Below are 13177 nucleotides of genomic sequence, written 5' to 3'. Positions count from 1 at the left end.
ATAGTTTAAAGGGGTAGGGATCAGGCCTTGAACTCATAAACTGGCATGTTGAGTTTTATAAACTATTTTAAAATAAAATTTAAAAAACAGAAGAAGGTTGGATGCTGGTGGCTCCTGACTGTAATCCTAGCTACTCAGGAGACTGAGACCTGAGGATTGCATTTAGAAGCCAGCCCCAGCAGGAAAAGTCTGTGAGACTTTCATCTTCAATAAACCAGCAAAAAAAACTGAGCTTAGAGCTGTGGCTTAAGTGGCAGAACAGTAGCCTTGAGCAAAAAGAAGTTTAGGGATAGTGCCCAGGCCCTGAGTTCAAACCCCAAGACCCACATAAAAAGAAAGAGGAAGAAAGGAAGGAAGGAAAGGAAAAGAAAAAAGAAAAGGAAAAGAAGAATGCACATCTAAAGAGGGCCTAGAGATAACTGAAAGATTTTTATTAAAATTATGAAAACGACATTACTTTTTTACAAAAGAAAAGAATATGTCAGTCTATATGACTCGTAGAAAGCATGACCCAGCTGTTGGCTGGCCAGTGTTTACGCCAGAAAATAATCTCCCATGAGACTTTTCTATTGTTTGTTTGTTTGTTTGTCTTTCACTGCATTTGTCTGGTCATTAACAACAATTTGAGGGCATGGTAGATGTTTGACTAATAGGTGACCATGCATGCTAGTTGTTCCAGAATTGTGCTATGTATACATAGTCCCCTTACCATTCCCTTTCATTGTAAACTTGAAGTTCCATTATTACAAAGTTGCGAATAAATAATTTACCAATGTGGTTATTGGTTTGCTTTTATTTATCTTCTTTGTGATTCATCTATACTTTCTAAAAGTATAGAGCTCGTGCCTCTGCGTGATGGGAAAAATGGATGTTTTGGGGGGTGTTTTTAAGATTATAAAACAAAACTTTGGGTGCTTTTCCCCCAAATCACCCTCAGTTACCCAGAATATATAGTTTTTCATTTCCTGGTGATAATCTGCATATGGCAATTTATCTCCAAGACACAAAATTTTTTAAAAATCCAGTTAGCTCGTTATGTTAAAATGGCAAGAAGATTGTCATGATGACAGCATAACCAAGTGGGCAAGAGTTAGTACCCCCAATAATAAGAGGCCCTTGTCTGCAACATCATGGGGGGACATGGAGAAGGGATCCTTGAAAGGAAGGAGCCAAAACCTTCCAAAACACGAAAAAGCTAAAGCCAGTAGCTTGTCCCTTAAAAACGATGCACTCCAGGGCAAGCAGAAAAAGAACAAAAAGAAAAAGGAATACTTAAATGAACATGTGAATGGATTCATGGGATACCTAAGACAGAACTCCCAGATGGTTCACAATGGAGAGATAATCTCAACAAATAACCAGAAATTAAGAGGAGAAATTGCAGTTGCTTTAAAGAAAGATAACCAGCAGAAAGAAAATAGATTAAAATGACAAGCAGCAAAGAAAAATGCAATGGTATGCTTCTATTGTAGAAAACCTGGCCATGGAGTTGCATATTGCCCAGCTGCCCTTGAAAATCAAGATATAGGCACTGAAATATGTTATGGGTATGGGTCCATAGAAAATAAAATAACCAAGTTCAGAGCTAAGGTAGACCCTTCTCTGGGCAAGTTTCCATTTGCAAAGCGTTTGGGGCGGGGAGGGGGGGGGAGATGGGACACCTGTCCCGATCATGTCCTGAGAATCCCAAAGGAGTCAGTGAGGATGGTGGTGGTTGCAAACTCTGTGGCTCTGTGGATCATTTTGAGAAGGATTGCCCTGAGGGAAAGAATCCAGATGGAATGGTCACTGAGCCAAGGGGATGAATGCAGATTATGAAGAAATTTTGGATGTCCATAAACCACAGAAACCTAAAGCAAAAATACAAAAAGTGGTCAATTTTTAATGAAGATTGGTACTCCTGTTTAAAAAAATCCAGTTTACATGTAAATGTTAAAATAACTTAGAACACTACAGTAAAAATGAAAGTTGCAGGGTTTGTTTAAATTGCAAATCACAGTGGAGCAAGGTTTTAAAAATCACACCTCTTTTACACCACTGTAACTGGGCATGTCTGTGATTCATAAGTAAGCAAACACAGTATATTGTTTTTTAAGCTAATTTTTTGTTGTGAATTATGCTGCAGAAGTTTAAAAAAGAGTCTTTCCTCATTTGATTTAACTTTGAAAAGGAAAATGACTGTTTTTTCCTTTTTTCTTTTTGCCAGTCCGGGGGCTTGAACTCAGGGCCTGTGCACTGTCCCTGAACTTCTTTTGTTCAAAGCTAGCATTCTACCATTTGAGCCACCATTCTACTTCTGGCTTTTTCTTTATGTGGAAATGAGGAATTGAACCCAGGGCTTCATGCATGTTAGGCAAGCACTCTACCACTAAGTCACATTCCCAGCACTTGATTTATTTTTAAACGATGAGCATAACATACCTACAGTATGAGGGAATTGCATGGAAAGGAGAGAAGGGGACAGTGAATGCTGAGAAAAATAAAGCCGAGGAACAAGAGAAAGACCATTCTTTCTCCATCTTTCACAGAGAACTTGATACAGTGGAGAGGAAACACTGCCCAGCTGTGGCTGTTTGGAAGATTCCTTTGAGCATGGAGCCCAGAATATTGAGTCCCTCCAAGTACTGTCACCTCTGGACTTGTGGGTTTTGTATTCTTGGATCTGGCAACTCAAGTTCTTGCATGTTCTGTCCTTTAGCATTGACCCCCCCCTTCCCAGCTCAGTCCTTAGTGGGCATCCTTGTCCCTTAATCCTTAATGGCTCCTCCTTCCCAGGGGTATACATCTCCCCCTATTGGCTCAGTCATCTGTCAGGAAATCTTCACCTTCCCCAGCCCCACCCTGAAAGCATGGCAAGTTTGACTGCCTTCAATGGCTTTTGTGGAAATACCTCACCATCGTTGAAATAGAAAAAGAATCCAAACGGAGCTGTGCACACCTACTATGTGCAAGTTGCCATAGGCGTATGCATTTCGGTCCTTTTTACATCATCAGTTAATTGGAGGAAGTGCAGAACAGTATTGGCTCCTCGAGGAGCTGAGAGTGGACCCCACCTGGGCAGAACACATGTGCACGGGACCCATTTACTGCTTTCATCACTTGCCTTCATGGGACCCAGCCACATCTGGATCCCATTACAATTATGAAAGGTGCAGGCTTCATGCTTGCTCTGAAGCTGGGCTCTGATTTCACAACCAGCTTGGAGAAGCAGGAGGCAAGTAAATACTTCCTGTTCCATTTGTAATCAACATGCACTTGACATCAATAACGTGGGATAATTACATTATCATTATCATTACCGTCATTATTATTGGACACAACTGAGGAGACATTAATAGAGATTTTTGCAAAAAAATAAAATATATATATACCCTTGGGACAGATGGGACCAAATTTGGAAAGCAGAGGGTAGAGGGAAGATACTATTTGTTTCTTTCCTTAGCCAGGTTAAATGAGATAACTTTAATATTATTACTTTTAAATGACCTTTCATAGAATTCTCCTGTCTCTCTCTCTCTCCAGAGGCAATGGGACAGGGTGACCCAGAGCAGTGTGAGTATGTCACATTCCCTCTGTTCAGCAAGGATCAATGAGAGAATTGAGCTGAGGCCCAGATGCTTTTCCTGTCTCCTGGGAAAATTTCTGAGTCACTGTCACCAAAGGATGTTGGGTATTGGGATTCTTGGTTGTTGTTTTTGGGATGGGATCCTGGAAGAAGGGATGTTTGTGGTCCTGAGTGGATTGGATCTTATATCTGAGCCAGGCCTCTATTGCCCTAAACACTGAAACAGAAAATCTGTGGGCTGGTAAGTTCCGTTGGATGGCTCTCAGCCAGAAAGATGCAATAACATTTGAGATTGCTTCTCCAAGAGCAAGGATTGGAGATTGAAGTAACAGAAAAGCAATGGATAGCTTCTGCCATTTCTTCTGCATGGAAGTGACAAGATTTCTAAGGTTTGACTATTATTAGTTGAAGCTTTATGCTAGCAGAAGAGAGGGCACTTTTAGAGATAGTGAAGCCTAAATCTCCCCCTTTCCCCTTTTTGTTCAGGGCATTAATAGAAGCCCAAGGAATATGTCAGCACATTAGCTTGCAGAAATTTACCTTTGACCTCTCCACTTTCTCCCTTCCCTGGTCAAAAAAAAAAAAGGTAATTTCTAGCTGGCTTTATATTTCTCAATGACTATGTAGTCTTCACTTTGGCTCTTATTATGCCTTCTCTCTACAATCCCTTATCTAATATAACATAAATATTTGGGGAACAGATTCTCAACCCCTTCTCTGAAGACAGAATTGCGATGAGTGAACTTTATTGAAAATCTTCTAGGTAATATGGCTTGTAGAAGACAGAAAAAGATTGTAAAGTTTTCTTTTTTCCTTCCTGAAAAAAAAAAACCAACCATGTAAGGAATGATATGCATTCAACTCTTTCTTACATCATTTCCCTGCCATGGCATAAACCTCAAGGTAGCATTGTCTGCCTCCAATTTCCACTCAGTCACTTAAAAAATGTGCACACATAATGGTCACTGGGAGTTCAGTAGCTGGAATTATTCTAGAATCCTTAACTCTTTGAGCCTTTGATTACTATTGATTTTTAAAAGTTATTTTAAACTGTGATTCAAAAATCAAATATGGTTAATAAATAAGTACTTACCTCCTAAGTCACTTCCCTAGTGAATGGTTATTGTTATCATATATTTGGTACTGGATTTTTAAAAATTTATTATTAGGATATCATATTAAGGAGTTACTTTTTCATAGGTTAGGTAATTCAGGCCTTTCTTATTTTGGACAATGTCACCCCTTCTGTCATCCCTTTCTTTTCCCCTAGTTTCCCCCTTCCATCCTGCCCACAAGTTGCATCCTTCATTTTCTACATAATGTCTACTGAATAGCATGATTGCATTTTTGATCACCTTTCCTCCCTCCCTTTCTGCCCTCTTCCAAAAAAGAAAAAAAAAAAGACCAAAATTAAATGCTACTACCACCATTACCAGGTACTGGGTTTTGAACTAAAAGCCCTTATATTCTACCATTTCAATCATGTGATTTTTCATATGGAGTCCCAGGCCTCAGACCATGATCCTCCTATGACTCTCATCGAGGTAGGATTACAAGTATGCACCACTGAGCCTGACTCATGTTTTCAAAGCCATCAGTGATGTGTTGCATAGCTCCACTGAAATGATGAATCATGCCCAAATTATTATTTTTTTGCCAGTCCTGGCCCTTGAACTCAGGGCCTGAGCACTGTCCTTGTGTTTTCTCAAGGCTAGAGCTCTACCATTTAAGCCACAGCACCACTTTCGGCTTTTTTCTATGTATATAGTACCCTGGTCTTTGTGTATGCTAGGCAAACACTCTACTACTAGGCCAAATTCCTGGCACCCAATGATGATTCTTTTAAAGTAATTTTTCCACATCAGAAAAAGGGCTGAAGAAATAATTCAAGGTAGCTGTTAGGGCAAGAGGAGAAAAATGTCCATCTCTAAATTTGGGTTTGTTGCATTCAATTTGCTTACCTTTTTTTCTTTTCTTTTCCCTCCCTCCCCCTTTCTTTCTTTCTCTCTCTCTCTCTCTCTCTCTCTCTCTCTCTCTCTCTCTCTCTCTCTCTCTCTCTCTCTCTCTTTCTCTCTTAATTTCTTTCTTTCTCTAGTCCTGGGGGTTGAATTCAGGGCCTAGATGTTGTCCCTGAGCTTTTGTTTTGTTTTTTTTTTCCTCTCAAGGATAGTCCCCTACCACTTGAACTACAGTTCCACTGCCAGCTTTTATGGTGGTTAATTGGAAATGAGTCTCATGGCTTTTCCTGCCCAGGCTAGCTTTGAATCGTGATCCTCAGATCTTAGCCTCCTGAGTAGTTAAGATTACAGGTATGAGCCACTGGTACCCGGTTACTCACTTTTTCTATATGAGATGGGCCTCTGACTTACCTCAATATCTTGATGATTTATTATATCTCAAGCTTATTTATAAGAACCACTTCTAGAGGAATAACAGAATTATGTTATGGCTTCCTAAGAGGCCAGCTTGATATTGCAGCTCCCTTTCCTCCAATTCAGTACACAAGTAAGAAATAAAAGCCCAGGAAACTATTTATTCAACCCAAATAAACTTGCCTCCAGGGCCTTCCAAGATTTTACAGCGCCAGAGACAAGAGGATAAGAAACCAGAAAGGGAAGGAAGGAGAGAAATTTGTAAGGCAAGGGGAAGTGAGGGAAGAGAACAACTCACATAGCTCCTGCCTCCTCAAACTGTAAAATTGGAGCTAACACAGGGATACAAAATGGACAGAAAAGAAAAAACTAACCTGAAGTCTCTTCCTGATTTCTCATCTTCTTCCGGTAGGCTTCTTCATACTGGTATTTCCCAGCTCCTTTTGTTCCTGAGTTCGGAGGAACTGTGTGCAGGAAAAGACAATCTCCTCATACATACCTACCTCCTGGAAGGTCATCTGGTTGACCTCTCTGCTTTTAGGTAGTACAAGGCCTAGACATTGAAGACTACTTATTTCCTTTCCAAATATTCCAGGAACAAGCCCTAGTCTCTTTCAAGATTGAGCCATTTTGCTTCCAAAAAGTTTCCAAAAGTTACTAACAAGATAGAGGAAGACTGCTATTAAATAAAAGCAAACCAAGTCTTACATTCCTTCTACTTGTTCTTCTGTATATGGTCTCAAGAGTTATTCCCCATCCCCAATCTTATATGATAATCAGGACAAATAATGACATTGTTTATTTCTGATGTGCCTGCTATGGACAAAGTCCATTCAAATTCACCCTTTCTGGGTACACAGCCAGTAGCGGACTACTAGCAATCACTAAGGTTCAGTCACCCTGCAGCAGGCAATGCCTGCTGGCATTGTAGGTTAATTGCTGGCTGCTGTCACTATGGTCATTTCAGATTCTAAATGACTGAGGTCCACAGACAACGAAGGGTGAGTATGAAGAACTTCACACCAGAGACAAGTGTCTCATGGTTGAAAGCTGCTTATGCTCTGCCCTCAAAGTGGCTAAGTCTAGGAGTTTTGCACTTTGATGTATTGTCTCTAAGCAAATGAGGCATAAGATAACAATCAGAGAACACCTGGTCAGTTTTCTCTCTGTAAGGTCTGTCTTGAACATTTCAAGATGAAGGTGGGACCTTCTGTTCTCTGCATCTGGGATATTTGAAGCCATCTAGCATTTTCCAGTCTAATCTCTACCCACTCATGAGGCTAGCAATGCCTTCCACTGAAAGATAGTCTATCAAACTTTCATAAACTTTCAATTTTCAGTAGTGTGTATCTACTACATGGAGACTGATGTATTAAATAGTATTCATCGTAAGCTCTAAGGCTTATGTCTCCCATTTTGCTGATGTCTCATTTTGTTACTTCTATTGACCTACAGCAAATTCTTAGAGAATATGAGACTCTTCTTAATGGAACAAGACAATTGTGTTTCAGTGATGAAATTCTGGCGAGGAAAAAGAGATCCATCTAAGCAGCCAAGTATTGCCTACTTCTTTCTTCTTTCTTTCTTCCTTCTTTTTTTTTTGGCCAGTCCTTGAACTCAGAGCTTGGGCACTCTGAGCTTTCCAAGACCAGTGCTCTACCACTTGAACCACAGCACCACTTCCGGCTTTTTCTGTGTATGTGGTACTGAGGAATCAAATCTATGCCTTCCTTGCATTCTAGGCAAAAAGTCTATCTCTAGGGCACACTACCAGCCCATGTGCCTACTTTCAATGTTCTTGTATAATGTGTGCTGGAGGAATAATAAGAAAGACCATAAACATGTTAATTCATTTCAGATAGATCTACAGGCTACACTAAATGAAGTTCGAATTAAAATTTCTTAGACTTAAGGCTATCCAACAATCAATCTCATAATTACATATCTAGATAATTACAGGCACAAAATGATGATTACTGTTCATTCAATGTAAATGCAAATGTTTACAACAGCTTCATACATAATTCACACAAAAAAATAACCCTAGTGAATGAATGCACACACTAGAAAGGAACACAATGGAATAATAAAAAGGAATGTTAGAATTAGGACAGCAGGAGTGGGTCTTTTGGTGTGTTGTCCCAACTCCAAACCCAACACTGTGTAGTGTATGACTCCACCCAGATGACATTCTTAAAACAGAAATCACAAGGACAGGAAATAGTTCAATCTTTGCTAGGAGCCAAGATTAGAGGAAGAGTTGGTATACTAAGGCAAGGGAGATTTTTTTAGAGGGAATAGACCTGTTTTATATTCAAATTATGGTGGTCTGAACTTGTGAATATGTACAAGACTTTGTACTAAGGAGGGTTCATTTATTGTATGCATAGTATTTCTTCCTTTAAAAAAAAATGAAACAAGTCAGAGAGGTTGACCCAAATCTACAACTAGTGTATTGCCACATTTGAATTCTATCTGATCTCAAAGTTGGCTCTTGTCCATCATGCCAAAGACAATTGGCACTTCCAAGCCAGATCCCCCAGCCATTTTTATTTTAATGAGGCTGTGTGTGTGCTACAAGATCATAGCACAATACAGTGGTGCCTCTATTAGGCTGAGTTCCTTAGGGCCGCTGGCCCCACTAACCCATATGGGCCAAATAATAGCTATGGGACAAACTCTTGCTTATATAGTCACAGGAATTGTGGGGCTGTTTGTTATTGCAGCATAACATATCCTGTGCTGAATGAGGCAACCACTGTACTGGATTCCCCAATACCTTCTGTTTATAAGACCCAAGAGTCTATGGAAGAGCTCGAAGTTATCACCCTGGAACTATAAAGGGGAGAGGGTTGTTAAGGATCTCAAATCACAGTAAATGGACCTTCTCCATATCTGGACAGCTGGGGCGCAGTCTTAAAGCAAAGAAAGGCAATGGCCCAGTTGTAACACCGTGCTGACTCAGACTTGGCCCTTATGGCTTTGCCCAGGAGCCATTTTCCTTGATATTAAAAAAAAAAAAAAGCTACATTCCTTGCCGACAATCTCTGCAAAGGCTGGGCCCTTTGGGCTACATGTGCATCCGGAGGCTTCTTGCTTGAGTCCTCATGCCCAGGCTGGCTTTGCACTTGCAGACAGTATTTTCCTGTGCAGGTTGCAGTGTTCTGTGGAAAATGTGAAGCAGAAATTGTTGTGATAAGCCCAGAGCTTCAGGGGCCTCTGGGGAGCAGACCCCATAAGCTGGGTCACCTCATTTCATGAGGGCCAGCCCTGGGGGAGGCACCACAGGCTTAATTAAAGCCAGCAGGAGCCGGTTAGAATCAAGTGGAGCAAAAGAATGAATGTAGAAAAGGGCAGATTCCGCCAAACCCACCTCCTCCTGCAGGAAACCAACCTGGTTGAACCATACAAACTTGAATCCATTTATAGTCACTACACAGGATGTAGGGTAGGGGTGGGGAGAGGGGAGAAGGAAGAGCAGGACAAGGGCATTGTAAAACACCACGGGACCCAAGGAAGGCAGGAAGGCAAGGAGGCTGACCAAAGGAACATATCGAAGTCAGACATTATCACCTCTGGAGAGGTTTTGCTGATCTTGCTCCCTCTCCCCACCCAGCCCAGATAAACCTCTTCTTATCAGGAGGAGAATCTTTTTGTGATTGGTAATTCATGAACTCCTGGATAAACACATCGGCGACAGATCCCTGTGTATCCATCCTTGAACATGGCTGTTCCAGGCCCTATCTGAAAGCCTAGTGGGTGCTGCCTCTCTGCCATGCACCACGGCAGCAAAATGAACCAAGAAGTGAGGGGCACCTTGTGTTAGGCCTGATTCTTCACCCCTTGCTCACACCCATCCTGAACGTCTCACTCGGTTCTCTGAGCCCCCAACACAACACCAGGGACAGTGCGGTGCACACAGTCCTAGAGAGGTGCTACATATTTAGTGTAATCAATATTCAATGACTGGTTATTCTATTACCATGTATTACATGGTTGTACTATATCCTCATATAGTGTTCCTATTGTAATTACATATTTATAGGTCTTCTTATCACATGATTATGTGACAATGCATTTTTATATTATATATAATGGGATCACATGTTGAGCACTCATAATTCTAAGTCTGATTTCCTGGTTTGGTTCAGAAGCTCATAGCTTTAATTTCAGCTACTTGGAAGATGCAGATAGGAGGAACATACTTTGAAGTTAGCCTGTATAAAACCACAGTATGGCCCTATCCCAATAGGCAAGAATTATGTAGTAGAACATGTATATAGCCCCAGCCTCACAGTAGGTAGATATAACAGGAGGATCATGGTGTGAGGGTTGGCCCAACAAAAGTGCTGACATCCAATCTAAAAAATAACTTATGTGGCTCAAGTGGTTGAACACCTACCCACCAAGTAGAAGGCTTTGAGTTTAAAACCCAAGTAATGCCCAAAATAATAATATTCTGATATCAGAATGCTCCAAAAAACCTGAAACTTTGTGAGAACTGCCACAACAGTAGAAAATTAATCATCCAGACTTTGTTCTATACTAAAATATCATATGAAACTGCCTTCAAGCTATGTGTAGGATATGTGTGCAACACAAATAAATTTCATTTTTAGACTTGAGTTCCATACCCTAAACACCTCATCTTATCAATACAAATATCCCCAAAACTGAAAGGAAAAAAAAGTCCAAAATAAGAAACACTTTGGTCCAAAGTATTTCAGATAATGGCTACTCAATCTTTATTATATTTCATATGCTGGGGTATTAATTGACTTGACTAATAAATACCAACATCCCTGCTGACTTGTGAAGGACCAAACCTCAAGGGAGACAGAGAATTATTTTCAAAAAAATTTCTGGTGCTGGTCCTGAGGCTTGAACTCAGGGCCTGGACACTGTCCCTGAGCATTTTGTGTGTGTGGGGGGGGGGGGGTCATGGGACTTGAACTTAGCCTGGGTGCTGTTCCTAAGCTCTTCAGCTCAAAGCTACCGCCCTACCATTTTTATTCAAGGCTAGCACTCTTCCACTGAGCCATAGCTGTACTTCAGTCCTGAAATGGATTTTTGAAACTGAAATATCCCTCATCTACAGGTTTCTGCTTCTTGGCCAAACCACACAGACACGTAGGGCTGATAGCGAGTCAGGGGTAAGCTGGAGACATCAGTCCAGGACACTGCAAGAATTCTACTCTTGAAAAATGCCCCCCACCTCTGAGTGTATCCACTAGAAGGATAAGCACTGGAGGGTTCTGCCTCTCACGTCACCCCTTTTATGAACCTCAACTGATTCACCTGCAGCAAGGGTGAGTAAGGGCGCTGGAATCATTATTCCTCACCATGGGCCTGTGAGAAACAATTAGAGAAACATCACACTGTGTTTGCACACAAACTCATCTGAGAAAACCACTCCAATGGGTCTTTGGGGAGCAACAAAAGAGAATTTTACAAGTTCACAGTTACTTAGCTAGGATCGGGTGATGATATTTTATTTCAGGAAAAAGAAAACACCATGTGCTCAGACGAGTTGCTCATGCATGAGCTGGCCGAGGACCATCTGGGGAGGTGAGGGGTGAGGGCTGCCCTGAGTTGGCCTCAACTTCTAGAAAGAGCATTCCCCCTTCCTGGTCAGTTACTAACAGAGTCCTTGCTGGTATGCCCCCTTTATCCTGATACTTCTTCCATACCACCCTGGCCTGGGTTTTCATTTCCCTTGTCTCTGTTTAAAAATATATCAGAGGGGGGCTGGTAGTTTGGTCTAGTGGTAGAGTGCTTGCTTAGCATGCACAAAGACCTGGGTTCGATTCCTCAGTACCACATACATAGGAAAAAAAAAAAGCTGGAAGTGGTGCTGGGGCTCAAGGGTAGAGCTCTAGCCTTGAGAAAAGTCCAAGGACAGTGCTCAGGCCCTGAGTTCAATCCCTACAACTGGAAATATATATATATATATATATATATATATATATATATATATATATATGTATCAGAGGGAAGAAATGTATCACATGAGCTCAGTATTTAATTCTGACATAGGGTAGGAGCTGGTTCAAAGTCTCCTCTTCTTCACTTTACATTTTCTAGAACATTCTTCAGGAATAAGACAGTCACTTGCCCTAGTTTGAAAATGTGTTCTTTTCTGCCTTCCTTAGAAAACATGTTTTTCTCCCCCCCTCCCTCCCTTCTGTGCATCATGCTTAGATCTGGGGCTAAGGGAAGTCTATCTATAGAACTTGTATCTGTAATTGAGAAGAAAATATTAACCATATTTATTCCCAAGGTCATTGGGCCACTAGACTCTAGATCTGAAAAGGAATATCTGTATGTTTTAGAAAGCTAAACCAGATCTTCTACCTCAAATCCCCCTCGAGTGTGAGAGTCAAAGGGAAGGACAAAAATGAGCAGGTTCACACTCCCTTCCCAAATGAGCTCACACTATGTCCCCTGCAGTCCTGTCACAAGGAAAAGCAGGGGGTCTGGGAACCAAGGAAGCACCCCTCATACCATTGTAGTGTATTATTTTGGCTCATCATTCCACTCCTTGAGGCTGAGTTTATTCATAAATAAAACAGGAAAGGTTTGGACTACTCCGTGGATTTCAAATTCTTCTTTTTCAGCCAGGGGATCCTGTACTCAACATTCTTGTAACCATAACCTCATTGTAGGAAACAGAAAAGTGATTAAGTTCCCTGGTTCAAGGGGTGGGGAAGTTGAGACATTTTCTCCCAAACCCTGACCTGGACCCAAGCAAAGGACTAGAGGGTGAAGAGTTGGGGTGGGGCCCAGGTTCCACTCCTGATGGTGTTGGCGCACAGGGGCCATGGCCACTAGCTCCACTTAAAGAAGCATTCATGGCTTGGCCTTCTCACCACATTGTCCCCACTTCCCCAGATGGCATTTTTTTTTTTTTTTTTGTCGGTCATGGGGCTTGAACTCTGGGCCTGGGCCCTGTCCCTGAGCTCTTCAACTCAAGGCTAGTGCTCCTCCACTTTGAGCCACAGTGCCACTTCCGGTTTTCTGGTGGTTAATTGGAGATAAGAATCCCATGGACTTTCGTGCCTAAGCTGGCTTTGAACTTAGATCCTCAGATCTCAGTCTCCGGAGTATCTAGGACTCCAATCCTTTTCTTTCTTTCTCTTTTCTTTTCTTTTCTTTTCTTTCTTTCTTTCTTTCTTTCTTTCTTTCTTTCTTTCTTTCTTTCTTTCTTTCTTTCTTTCTTTCTTTCTTGATGGCGGGCATT

At 41.4% G+C, this 13177-nt stretch overlaps 1 pseudogene; it reads left to right on the top strand.

Annotated features, from left to right (window-relative positions):
- The first annotated feature begins 1035 nt into the window (after positions 1 to 1035).
- Positions 1036 to 1885, top strand: LOC150046420 (zinc finger CCHC domain-containing protein 9 pseudogene; annotated as a pseudogene).
- Positions 1886 to 13177: the final 11292 nt, after the last annotated feature.

The sequence above is a fragment of the Megascapheus bottae genome, chromosome 25 (genome assembly GCF_031878675.1).
Source record: "Megascapheus bottae isolate mThoBot1 chromosome 25, mThoBot2.hap1, whole genome shotgun sequence".
Lineage (NCBI taxonomy): Eukaryota > Metazoa > Chordata > Mammalia > Rodentia > Geomyidae > Megascapheus > Megascapheus bottae.
This window is presented reverse-complemented; position numbering and strand designations above follow the sequence as displayed.